The sequence below is a fragment of the Lolium rigidum genome, chromosome 6 (assembly GCF_022539505.1).
Source record: "Lolium rigidum isolate FL_2022 chromosome 6, APGP_CSIRO_Lrig_0.1, whole genome shotgun sequence".
Taxonomy (NCBI): Eukaryota; Viridiplantae; Streptophyta; class Magnoliopsida; order Poales; family Poaceae; genus Lolium; species Lolium rigidum.
The window spans coordinates 336,473,113-336,486,326 of NC_061513.1; positions in this window are offsets into that span (position 1 = coordinate 336,473,113).

A 13,214-nucleotide genomic window follows, 5' to 3' on the forward strand; every position below is an offset into this window, starting at 1 on the left:
TCCAAGAGCAGAGGTTTGTAGAACAGCAGCAAGTTTCCCTTAAGTGGATCACCCAAGGTTTATCGATCTCAGGGAGGAAGAGGTCAAAGATATCCCTCTCATGCAACCCTGCAACCACAAAGCAAGAAGTCTCTTGTGTCCCCAACACACCTAATAGGTGCACTAGTTCGGCGAAGAGATAGTGAAATACAGGTGGTATGAATGAATATGAGCGAGTAGTAACGGTGTGTAGTTGATGGTGGTAATATGGTAGCGATGAGTAACGCAGCAGTAGTAACGCGATAGAAACGAGTAAACAAGCAGCGATAGCAATATTTAGGAACAAGGCCTAGGGAATAGACTTTCACTAGTGGAGACTCTCAACTTTGATCACATAACGAGAATAGATAAATGCATACTCTACACTCTTGTTGGATGATGAACACATTGCGTAGGATTACACGAACCCTCAATGCCGGAGTTAACAAGCTCCACAATTCAATGTTCATATTTAAATAACCTTAGAGTGCAAGAAAGATCAACACGACTAAACCAAGTACTAACACAAAGCATGCACACTCGTCACCTTCACACTATGTAGGAGGAATAGATCACATCAATACTATCATAGCAATAATTAACTTCACAATCTACAAGAGATCATGATCATAGCATACGCCAAGTACTAACACGGATGCACACACTTGTCACCATTACACCGTGCGGGAGGAATAAAACTACTTTAATAACATTGCTAGAGTAGCACATAGATAAATTGTGATACAAAACACATTGCAATCATAAAGAGATATAAATAAGCACTTCACTACGCCATTCATAACGGTGAGTAAGTGTTCCGTGAAATATAGCCTAAGAGACCCACACGGTGCACACACTCGTCACCTTTACACACGTGGGACAAGGAGTCTCCGGAGATCACATAAGTAAAACTCACTTGACTAGCACAATGACATCTAGATTACAAGCATCATCATATGAATCTCAATCATGTAAGGCAGCTCATGAGATTATTGTATTGAAGTACATAGGAGAGAGATGAACCACATAGCTACCGGTACAGCCCCGAGCCTCGATGGAGAACTACTCCCTCCTCATGGGAGCAGCAGGGGTGATGAAGATGGCGGTGGAGATGGCAGCGGTGTCGATGGAGAAGCCTTCCGGGGGCACTTCCCCGCTCCGGCAGGGTGCCGGAACAGAGACTCCTGTCCCCCAGATCTTGGCTTCGCGATGGCGGCGGCTCTGGAAGGTTTCTGTGGGTTTCGTCCTTCCTAATAGGGTTTTCGCGACGGAGGCTTTAAATAGGCGGAAGGGCAGCCTCGGAGGGGGCCTGGGACCACCACACCATAGGGCGGCGCGGCCCCCCCTCTGGCCGCGCCAGGGTGTGGTGTGGCCCCCCCAGGGCTTCCCTCTGGCGGCTCTTGGGTGTTCTGGATGGTTCCGGGAAAAATAGGAACCTGGGTCTTGATTTCGTCCGATTCCGAGAATATTTCGTTACTAGGATTTCTGAAACCAAAAACAGCAGAAAACAGGAACTGGCACTTCGGCATCTTGTCAATAGGTTAGTTCCGGAAAACGCATAAATATGACATATAATGTGCATAAAACATGTAGATATCATCAATAATGTGGCATGGAACATAAGAAATTATCGATATGTCGGAGACGTATCAGCATCCCCAAGCTTAGTTCTGCTCGTCCCGAGCAGGTAAAACGATAACAAAGATAATTTCTGAAGTGACTAGCCATCATAAACTTGATCATATTGTAAACATATGTAATGGATGCAGCGATCAAAATAATGGTAATGACATGAGTAAACAAGTGAATCATAAAGCAAAGACTTTTCATGAATAGTACTTCAAGACAAGCATCAATAAGTCTTGCATAAGAGTTAACTCATAAAGCAATAAATCAAAGTAAAGGTATTGAAGCAACACAAAGGAAGATTAAGTTTCAGCGGTTGCTTTCAACTTGTAACATGTATATCTCATGGATAATTGTCAACATAGAGTAATATAACAAGTACAATATGCAAGTATGTAGGAATCAATGCACAGTTCACACAAGTGTTTGCTTCTTGAGGTGGAGAGAGATAGGTAAACTGACTCAACATAAAAGTAAAGAGAATGGTCCTTCAAAGAGGAAAGCATCGATTGCTATATTTGTGCTAGAGCTTTTATTTTGAAAACATGAAACAATTTTGTCAATGGTAGTAATAAAGCATATGAGTTATGTAAATTATATCTTACAAGTTGCAAGCCTCATGCATAGTATACTAATAGTGCCCGCACCTTGTCCTAATTAGCTTGGACTACCGGATCTTTGCAATGCACATGTTTTAACCAAGCGTCACAATGGGGTACCTCCATGCCGCCTGTACAAAGGTCTAAGGAGAAAGCTCGCATTTTGGATTTCTCGCTTTTGATTATTCTCAACTTAGACATCCATACCGGGACAACATGGACAACAGATAATGGACTCCTCTTTAATGCATAAGCATGTGGCAACAATTATTATTCTCATATGAGATTGAGGATATATGTCCAAAACCGAAACTTCCACCATGAATCATGGCTTTAGTTAGCGGCCCAATGTTCTTCTCTAACAATATGCATGCTCCAACCATAAAGGTGGTAGATCTCTCTTACTTCGGACAAGACGGACATGCATAGCAACTCACATGATATTCAACAAAGAATAATTGATGGCGTCCCCGAAGCATGGTTATCGCACAACAAGCAACTTAATAAGAGATAAAGTGCATAAGTACATATTCAATACCACAATAGTTTTTAAGCTATTTGTCCCATGAGCTATATATTGCAAAGGTGAATGATGGAATTTTAAAGGTAGCACTCAAGCAATTTACTTTGGAATGGCGGATAAATACCATGTAGTAGGTAGGTATGGTGGACACAAATGGCATAGTGGTTGGCTCAAGTATTTTGGATGCATGAGAAGTATTCCCTCTCGATACAAGGTTTAGGCTAGCAAGGTTATTTGAAACAAACACAAGGATGAACGGTACAGACAGAAACTCACATAAAAGACATATTGTAAACATTATAAGATTCTACACCGTCTTCCTTGTTGTTCAAAACTCAATACTAGATGTTATCTAGACTCTAGAGAAACCAAATATGCAAACCAAATTAGCAAGCTCTAAGTGTTTCTTCATTAATGGGTGCAAAGTATATGATGCAAGAGCTTAAACATGAGCACAACAATTGCCAAGTATCAAATTATTCAAGACATTCTACCAATTACTACATGTAGCATTTTCCGTTTCCAACCATATAAAAATGAACGAAGCGAGTTTCAACCTTCGCCATGAACATTAAAAGCTAAGAACACATGTGTTCATACGAACCAGCGGAGCGTGTCTCTCTCCCACACAAGCATTTATTCAAACAAAAACAAAAACAAAAGCAAACCGACGCTCCAAGCAAAGTGCATAAGATGTGACGGAATAAAAATATAGTTTCGGGGGAGGAACCTGATAATGTTGTCGATGAAGAAGGGGATGCCTTGGGCATCCCCAAGCTTAGACGCTTGAGTCTTCTTAAAATATGCAGGGGTGAACCACCGGGCATCCCCAAGCTTAGAGCTTTCACTCTCCTTGATCATATTGCATCATACTCCTCTCTTGATCCTTGAAAACTTCCTCCACACCAAACTCGAAACAACTCATTAGAGGGTTAGTGCATAATAAAAATTAACATGTTCAGAGGTGACACAATCATTCTTAACACTTCTGGACATTGCATAAAGCTACTGGACATTAATGGATCAAAGAAATTCATCCAACATAGCAAAAGAGGCAATGCGAAATAAAAAGGCAGAATCTGTCAAAACAGAACAGTCCGTAAAGATGGATTTTATTAGGCCACCATACTTGATCAAATGAAAATGCCCAAATTGAATGAAAGTTGCGTACATATCTGAGGGTCATGCACGTAAATTGGCTTAATTTTCTGAGCTACCTACAGGGAGGTAGACCCAGATTCGTGACAGCAAAGAAATCTGGAACTGCGCAAGTAATCCAAATCTAGTACTTACTTTACTATCAAAGACTTTACTTGGCACAACAAAACTCAAAACTAAGATAAGGAGAGGTTGCTACAGTAGTAAACAACTTCCAAGACTCAAATATAAAACAAAGTACTGTAGCAAAATAACACATGGGTTATCTCCCAAGAAGTTCTTTCTTTATAGCCGTTAAGATGGGCTCAGCAGTTTTAATGATGCTCACATGAAAAATAGAGTATGAAGCAAAAGAGAGCATCAAGAGGCAAATTCAAAACAAATTTAATTCTAACATGCTTCCTATGCATAGGAATCTTGTAAATAAACAAGTTCATGAAGAGCAAAGTAACAAGCATAGGAAGATAAAACAAGTGTAGCTTCAAAAATTTCAGCACATAGAGAGGCATTTTAGTAACATGAAAATTTCTACAACCATATTTTCCTCTCTCATAATAACTTTCAGTAGCATCATGAGCAAACTCAACAATATAACTATCAAATGAAACATTCTTACCATGAGTCTCATGCATAAAATTATTACTACTCCCAACATAAGCATAGTCATTCTTATTAATTGTAGTGGGAGCAAATTCAACAAAGTAGCTATCATTATTATTCTCATCAAGTGTAGGAGGCATAGTATAATCACAACAAAATTTACTCTCCATAGTAGGTGGCACCAAAAGACCACTATCATAATCATCATAAATAGGAGGCAAAGTATCATCAAAGAAAATTTTCTCCTCAATGCTTGGGGGACTAAAAAGATCATGAAAACCAGCTTCCCCAAGCTTAGAACTTTCTACATTATTATCAACAATGGTGTTCAAAGCGTTCATACTAATATTACTACCAAGCATGCAAATAAGATTCCATAGGTTTTTTAATTTTCGCATCAAACAATCCATGTTTTAAATCAGGAAATAGAATAAGAAGCTCATTGTTGTCCATTATGCCAAACTAGTGTAAACAAAAAACAAAAAGATGCAATTGCAGGATCTAAAGGAAATAGCTTCGAGCACAAACACAATGGAGCCAGAAAAGTATCAGTTACTCGGAACCGGAGTATGAGTGCCTTTTTACCTTTCCTCCCCGGCAACGGCGCCGGAAAAGTGCTTGATGTCTACGGGTGCTTCTATTCTTGTAGACAAGTGTTGGGCCTCCAAGAGCAGAGGTTTGTAGAACAGCGAGCAATTTTCCCTTAAGTGGATCACCCAAGGTTTATCGATCTCGGGGAGGAAGAGGTCAAAGATATCCCTCTCATGCAACCCCGCAACCACAAAGCAAGAAGTCTCTTGTGTCCCCAACACACCTAATAGGTGCACTAGTTCGGCAAAGAGATAGTGAAATACAGGTGGTATGAGTGAATATGAGCAAGTAGTAACGGCGTGTAGTTGATGGTGGTAATATGGTAGCAGTAGTAACGCAGCAGTAGTAACGCAGTAAAACAGTAAACAAGCAGCGATAGCAGTATTTAGGAACAAGGCCTAGGGATTAGACTTTCACTAGTGGACACTCTCAACTTTGATCACATAACGGAATAGATAAATGCATACTCTACACTCTTGTTGGATGATGAACACATTGCGTAGGATTACACGAACCCTCAATGCCGGAGTTAACAAGCTCCACAATTCAATGTTCATATTTAAATAACCTTAGAGTGCAAGAAAGATCAACACGACTAAACCAAGTACTAACACAAGCATGCACACTCTGTCACCTTCACACTATGTAGGAGGAATAGATCACATCAATACTATCATAGCAATAATTAACTTCACAATCTACAAGAGATCATGATCATAGCATACGCCAAGTACTAACACGGATGCACACACTGTCACCATTACACCGTGCAGTGAGGAATAAAACTACTTTAATAACATTGCTAGAGTAGCACATAGATAAATTGTGATACAAAACACATTGCAATCATAAAGAGATATAAATAAGCACTTCACTACGCCATTCATAACAAGTGAGTAAGTATTCTATGAAATATAGCCTAAGAGACCCACACGGTGCACACACTCGTCACATTTACACACGTGGGACAAGGAGTCTCCGGAGATCACATAAGTAAAACTCACTTGACTAGCACAATGACATCTAGATTACAAGCATCATCATATGAATCTCAATCATGTAAGGCAGCTCATGAGATTATTGTATTGAAGTACATAGGAGAGAGATGAACCACATAGCTATCGGTACAGCCCCGAGCCTCGATGGAGAACTACTCCCTCCTCATGGGAGCAACAGCGGTGATGAAGATGGCGGTGGAGATGGCAGCGGTGTCGATGGAGAAGCCTTCCGGGGCACTTCCCCGCTCCGGCAGGGTGCCGGAACAGAGACTCCCGTCCCCGGATCTTGGCTTCGCGATGGCGGCGGCTCTGGAAGGTTTCGTGGGTTTCGTCCTTCCTAATAGGGTTTTCGCGACGGAGGCTTTAAATAGGCGGAAGGGCAGCCTCGGAGGGGGCTCGGGGCCACCACACCATAGGGCGGCGCGGCCCCCCTCCGGCCGCGCCGTGGTGTGGTGTGGCCCCCCGGGGCTTCCTCCGGCGGCTCTCGGGTGTTCCGGATGTTTCCGGGAAAAATAGGAACCCGGGTCTTGATTTCGTCCGATTCCGAGAATATTTCGTTACTAGGATTTCGAAACCAAAAACAGCAGAAAACAGAACCGGCACTTCGGCATCTTGTCAATAGGTTAGTTCCGGAAAACGCATAAATATGACATATAATGTGCATAAAACATGTAGATATCATCAATAATGTGGCATGGAACATAAGAAATTATCGATATGTCGGAGACGTATCATAAATCACTTACACCGGATGGGTACTTTGATTACATCAAAGACCACTGCGTAAATGGGTGGTTATAAAGATGGGATTAAGTATTCAGAAAGTATAAGTTGAGGCATATGGATCAAGAGTGGGATTTGTTCATCCTAATGACGGATAGATATACTCTGGGCCCTCTCGGTGGAATGTCGTATAATTGGCTTGCAAGCATGTGACAAGGTCACAAGAGATGACATATCACGGTACGAGTAAAGAGTACTTATCGGTAACGAGGTTGAACTAGGTATAGAGATACTGATGATCGAACCTCGGATAAGTAAAGTATCGCGCGACAAAGGGAATTTGTATCGTATGTTAATGGTTCATTCAATCACTAAGTCATCGCTGAATGTGTGTGAGCCATTATGGATCTCCAGGTCCCGCTATTGGTTATTGATCGGAGAGGAGTCTCGATCATGTCTGCATAGTTCACGAACCGTAGGGTGACACACTTAAGGTTCGATGTTGTTTAAGTAGATATGGAATATGAAATGGAGACGGAATGTTGTTCGGAGTCTCGGATGGGATCCAGGACATCACGAGGAGGTCCGGAATGGTCCGGAGAATAAGATTCATATAAGGGAAGTCGTCTTCCGAGGTTCGGGAAAAATATCGGTATTTTGACCGGAGCTTCTAGAAGGTTCTAGTGGGCCACCGGTGGGCCCACCACCTCGGGAGGGGCCACATGGGCCGAAGAGGTGCTGCCTAGCCTTAATGGGCTGGGCGCACCATGCCAACCAGCCCAACCCCAAGCAAGCTTGAGGGACAAGTTTCCCATTGCTTAAGGGACAAGTTTCCTAAGACTTGAGGGCTAAGTTTCCTCGAAACTTGAGGGTCAAGTTTGCCCTTTTGTGGGCCGGCCCAAGGAGGAAAAGTAAGGGCCAAGGCATCCCATGGCTGCTCCCTCCCCTATATAAAGAGGGAAGGGGCAAGGGTGTTAGGCGTCTAAGAACTAAGAAACCCTAGCCACCATCCTCTCTTTGTCCTTGCTCCTGTACCGGCTTGGCGAAGCCCTGCAGGAAATCTTCTCCACCACCACCACCACGCCGTCGTGCTGTTGGGATTCTGAGAAGGATCTACTACATCCGCTGCCCGCTGGAATGGGGAGAGGACGTCTTCACCGACACCGTACGTGTGACCGAGTATGGAGGTGCTGCCCGCTTGCAGCACTAGAAGGACCACATCTCGAACTTTAGTTCGGCAAGAGTACGACTACATCATCCACGAGATTTGATCTCATTAACACTTTGGATCTTCGAGGGTACGTCTCTCATCTATCTCGTTGCTCAGATCTAGTAGATAAGATCTTGGTGGTTCTCGTTCTTGCGGTAGAAATTTTTTGTTTTCTATGCTACGAACCCCATCAGTTGTCACTTCTTATCTTTATGGTAACTTGGATTCAAACATATACATTACCGGAAGTATACCTGTCCCGAACCAAGATAGAGAAAATAGAGATTTATACAGTGTTCAACTTAAGAAGTCATTGTGTGGAATTAAGTAGTTTGGTAGGATGTGGTATAATCGTTTAAGCGATTGCCTTCATCAGAAGTGCTACACGAGCAATGAAGATTGTCCATGTGTCTTCATACAGAGATCACACGATGGTTTATGTATTATCTCGGTATATGTGGACGATTTGAATATAATCGGTACACCTGATGATATTGAGGAAGCGAGTTCCTACCTGATGTTGGAATTCGAGATGAAGGACTTAGGAAAAAACAAAATATGCTTGGGTCTGCAACTTGTCCATTCCCGTGCTGGCATTCTCGTGCACTAGTCGACCTACACCCAAAAGGTGTTGGAAATATTTGAGTTTAAACATGTGTATGTTTCTAAGATCCCGATGACCGGAAGATCTTTGCAGCAAGACAAGGACCTGTTCAGACCTAAGGGAGAGGGGGGGGGGGAATTCTAGGACCAGAATTCCCCTACTTGATTGCAATTGGCATACTCATGTACCTCGCAAATTGTAGACAACCAGATACTGCATCCGCCTTCAATTTTCTTGCTAGGTACATTTCTGAGCCTACCAAGAGATAATGGAAAGGCGTTAAGTACATCTTCCGATATCTGCAAGGAACTAAAGATCTTGACTTATTTTATCGAAGGAATCAAGACCTATGAGTCGTAGGGTATGCTGATGGTGGGCAGACTGGATATGATTTGCTTTGTGGTTTAATTGCGGTTTCTTGGAAATCGTCTAAGCAAACTCGTGTGTTAACTTCGACGAACCACTCAAAAATCATAGCACTATATGAAGCATCACGTGAATGTGTTTGGCTTTAACTGATGATCGCCCACATCCAGATGACATGTGGGTTGAACACCGTACAAACCCCAACCATTATCTACGAAGATAATGCCGCTTGTGTTGCACAAGTCCAGACGGGTTATATGAAGAGCAATCTTACGAAGCATATAAACTCCAAGTTCTTCTATATATGCACATGAATTGAAAAAGATGAACGAGCTAAAGATCTTGCATACTTAGTCGTGTGAAAATCTTGCTGATTTATTCACTAAGTCATCAACATCATCTCTTTCGAGAGATGTGTTCGTGAAATCGGTACGATGAGACTTAAGGAGATGCAAGGTTTAGGGGAGAATCTTCACAAAATCGTCACTGACATCTTGATCCCGATGACTGAGTACTTAACTGATTAAGTGAATTCCTCAAGTGAGTATTTATGAAATTTCTCCTATGAGGTTGAGGCAACTCGTGCAACATAGCAATGTATACTATTTACTTTTCTCCATATTCTTTCCACTGGTTTTTTCGGAGTTTTGAGACATGAATATACGGATAATACCTATGAGAAGTTTTGGGAAACTTAGGCCTCCGTTGTGGCCCACTTCGGTGGCATACAACTAGGCTAAGTCTATCCCCCACGTTTAACGTTAAGTGGGTCTTATCCATATATATATATATATATATATATATATATATATATATATATATATATATATATATATATATATATATATATAACAGCACTATTCTGCAACCGGTTGCAGAATAATATTCTGAGCACCGACTCATACTTCTCTGGACACAAGGTTATACTTCCCGGATAACAGGGTTCAACTTTCTGTCGAACTTACTTGAACTTCCCGTTTTTTTCAGAGCTACTGATTCTACTTCGTGTTTCCCAACTATTTGTCGGAACTATGCAAATGATATACCGTTGGATAGATAATGAAAAACCGCAACTTTTTCATGTTCACACTTTTCACAGATTTTGCACGGTTTAAATTTAATTTTGGAAATACGAAAACACTTCTATATGGCCAGAAAACGAACTTTTAGTTCAATTTTCGAATCGCTTATCTAAACTGTGCAAATGATATACCGTTGGAAAGATAATGAAATTTCGCAACTTTTTCATGTTTTAAGTTTTTTCAAAATTCTCACAGTTTTTGAACAATTTTGAAAATACCGAAATTCGGACGTACTCAAAAACGATCGGACAGTAATTTGGATGAATTTTTTCAACCGTTTTTCGGAATGATGCAAATGATATGGCGTTGGAAAGCTATGGACTAGGCGCAACTTTCTTATTCCAATTGTTTTCTCTAATTCCTTACAGTTTAAGAGAATAACTCGATTTACTGTCCGCCCGTTTTATGTGATGGGCACCGAATGATTTTCCCCGCGATTTCCATGCGGCATATTTAACCAATGCAAATGATATACGGTTGGAAAGGTCTCAAAATGGCGCATCTTTTTCATATCTACCATTTTTTCCAACTCCAAACGATTTGAAAGTAATTTTAGATGTTTTGAAATCATGTTTCCGGTATATTTTGTGGGATAACAATTTGAATTTAATAGATTAGATCCATCTATTTGTTGTAAAATGTTGTATGTAATGAAATTAGACATATACTCTACCATATAAAGCTTTTGGTGACAATGATTAAAGTGGTTGGTGGTCAAATCGATGAGATTTGAACAATAGATTTCCGCCCCGTAAAAACAGAGCATTGAACTTTCCTCGACACGAACTTGTACTTCTAGGGAAATGCGGTTGTACTTCTCGGCGCTGTTTTGGTGACAATGATTGTTTTTTCCTATGTGAACTTAGGTGGGAGTATTTTTCTTTGAACCCTTTTAATTCATGTAATTACCGCTTGTACTTCCTGTTGTCTCCGCATGTACTTCTCGGAATCACTGCACGTACTTCCTCGCATATGACGGGATAATTTTGTTTTTTCTACATTTAGACTTTGTCGGGTTTATTGTACTTTTCTATATTAAGTGGGTGTACTGCTCGTGCCGAATGGTTGTGCTTCTCGTTTTCAAGTATATGAACTTCCTCGCGTGTGACGGGATTATTTTTGTTTTTGTACATTTGGATTTTCTCGATTTTCTTGTACTTCCTATATTAAGTGGGTGTCCAAACACTCAATTCTGGAGGATTTCCTCATTTCTTGAAATTAATGGAGAACTAGAACTTCCAAAATGACAATTCGTACTTCCCTTGGCCACCGTTTGCACTTCTCAGAATCACTACTCGTACTTCCATTGATATAAAAAAATTGGACGATTTTTATTATTTGTGTACTTCTAAAAGTCACCCCTTGTACTTCTAGAAATTATTTCATGTATTTCTTGTGAGAAAAAAATGGATGATTTTTATTATTTTCAATACACTACAAGACATATCGTATACTTTCCAAAACCAATCAATTGTACTTCCCAACGTTGACGTGTGTACTTCGGGAATTTGCACTACCGAGACACAATAATTGAGTTCCTCCAAGATTTTTTTGTATGGATGATTTTATTTTTATTCTCTGTTTCACTATAGGCATATGTACTTCCTGAAACAGCAGTTTTGCACTTTTCAAAAAGAAGAATTTGTACTTCTCGGCGCCATTTTTCGTGTGTTTCTTGGCACTATTGTTTTTAATTTTCCGAATTGATGTATACTTCTCAAAATCAAAGTTTTGACCTTCCAAACATTGGTATTCGTACTTATCGGGAGTTTTTTTAGTTGCCATATTGTTTTTAGCAGTATCCTGGGTTGTACTTCTCGCATTGTCGCTACTGTGCTTCCTGATTTACTGCCATGTACTTATTCAAGACTTAATTTTAGCCATAAGTTGTGAAATATTGCCATGAGTTGACTTAATGTTTCCCTTTAGTTTCAATAATTATCAGCATGTACTTCTCAAATTTTCCAATTAAACTTCCTACATATTTCGTTGGAAAATAGTGGTGGCGATGGGCTGGAACAGATGGTGGTGGCGTTGTCTGTTCTTCTCAAAATTATTTTTTTGCACTTTCTGGTAGTTACTTGGTGTACTTCTCGGCTGTTACTTTTAAACATTATTAGCATTTTTCCTGTGCATGTCATATATAATGCTCTACCTTTTGACGAATGAAGTTTTGCATTAAGTTTTCGGAAGTACACACAGCAGGAAAGTACATAAGGTCGAAAGACAAAATAATTATGTATGGCTACTACTGCAAGGATGTGCTGTTTCCTGTACTGCTACTGAATACGTTTGTGTACGCTGCTGCTCACGAGTTGCGTTTATTGTTGCTCAGGACTGGTTTATGATTCGTAGTAGTATACATCTCTCTCAGCCTCATACAATGGTACACAATATGGCAGTACAACCTCCGCGTCTGTGCAGTACAACCCGTTCACGGAAAAAACAAGACCAACAGCCTTCATCGCTTCGTGGCGACGGCCGTGCGGTGGAGTTGATGAGGTGCGGTGAGGAGCTCCCGGCCAGCGCGCAGGAGGGGAGCGTAGGCAGGCGCTGCTTCAGCGAATCCCAGGAGGCCGCCGCTCGATGAGGCCCAACGCGACGAGCAGGGAGGTCGAGGCGGCGCAAACCACAAACCATTTTTGAACTTCACATAGAGAAAATTGAATTTCACAATTCACACACGAACGACCTCAACTTCCCAGCTGACAAACTCCATAAAATGCGAACTTCACGGAAGATGAACGGGAACAAAAAGAAAAGTACATCAACCATGCATTATGCATTCACAATGACCTGAAATTTCAGTGATAGGCTTGAGGTTGTTGCTTTCCTGGCACCATCGTGAAGGGCCAGTAGATGTAGCAGGTCTCCGGCACACCTGATGTTCAGACCAGCGTGAAGTTCAGACGAGGCGCCGAAGAAATTCAGACCTGACGCCAAAGTTCAGACCAGTGCTCTACTTCTCTTCTCTTCTCATATGCACTTCTCTTCTCAATCTGTCCAAACTGCCGAACATAAACATAAAAAAAGAGAACCGCAATGAGAGTAGCTAGCAGCAACACACGAATGAAGAGTAAAGGCAGCAAGAGCAGCAGCAAACACACGCGTACAAG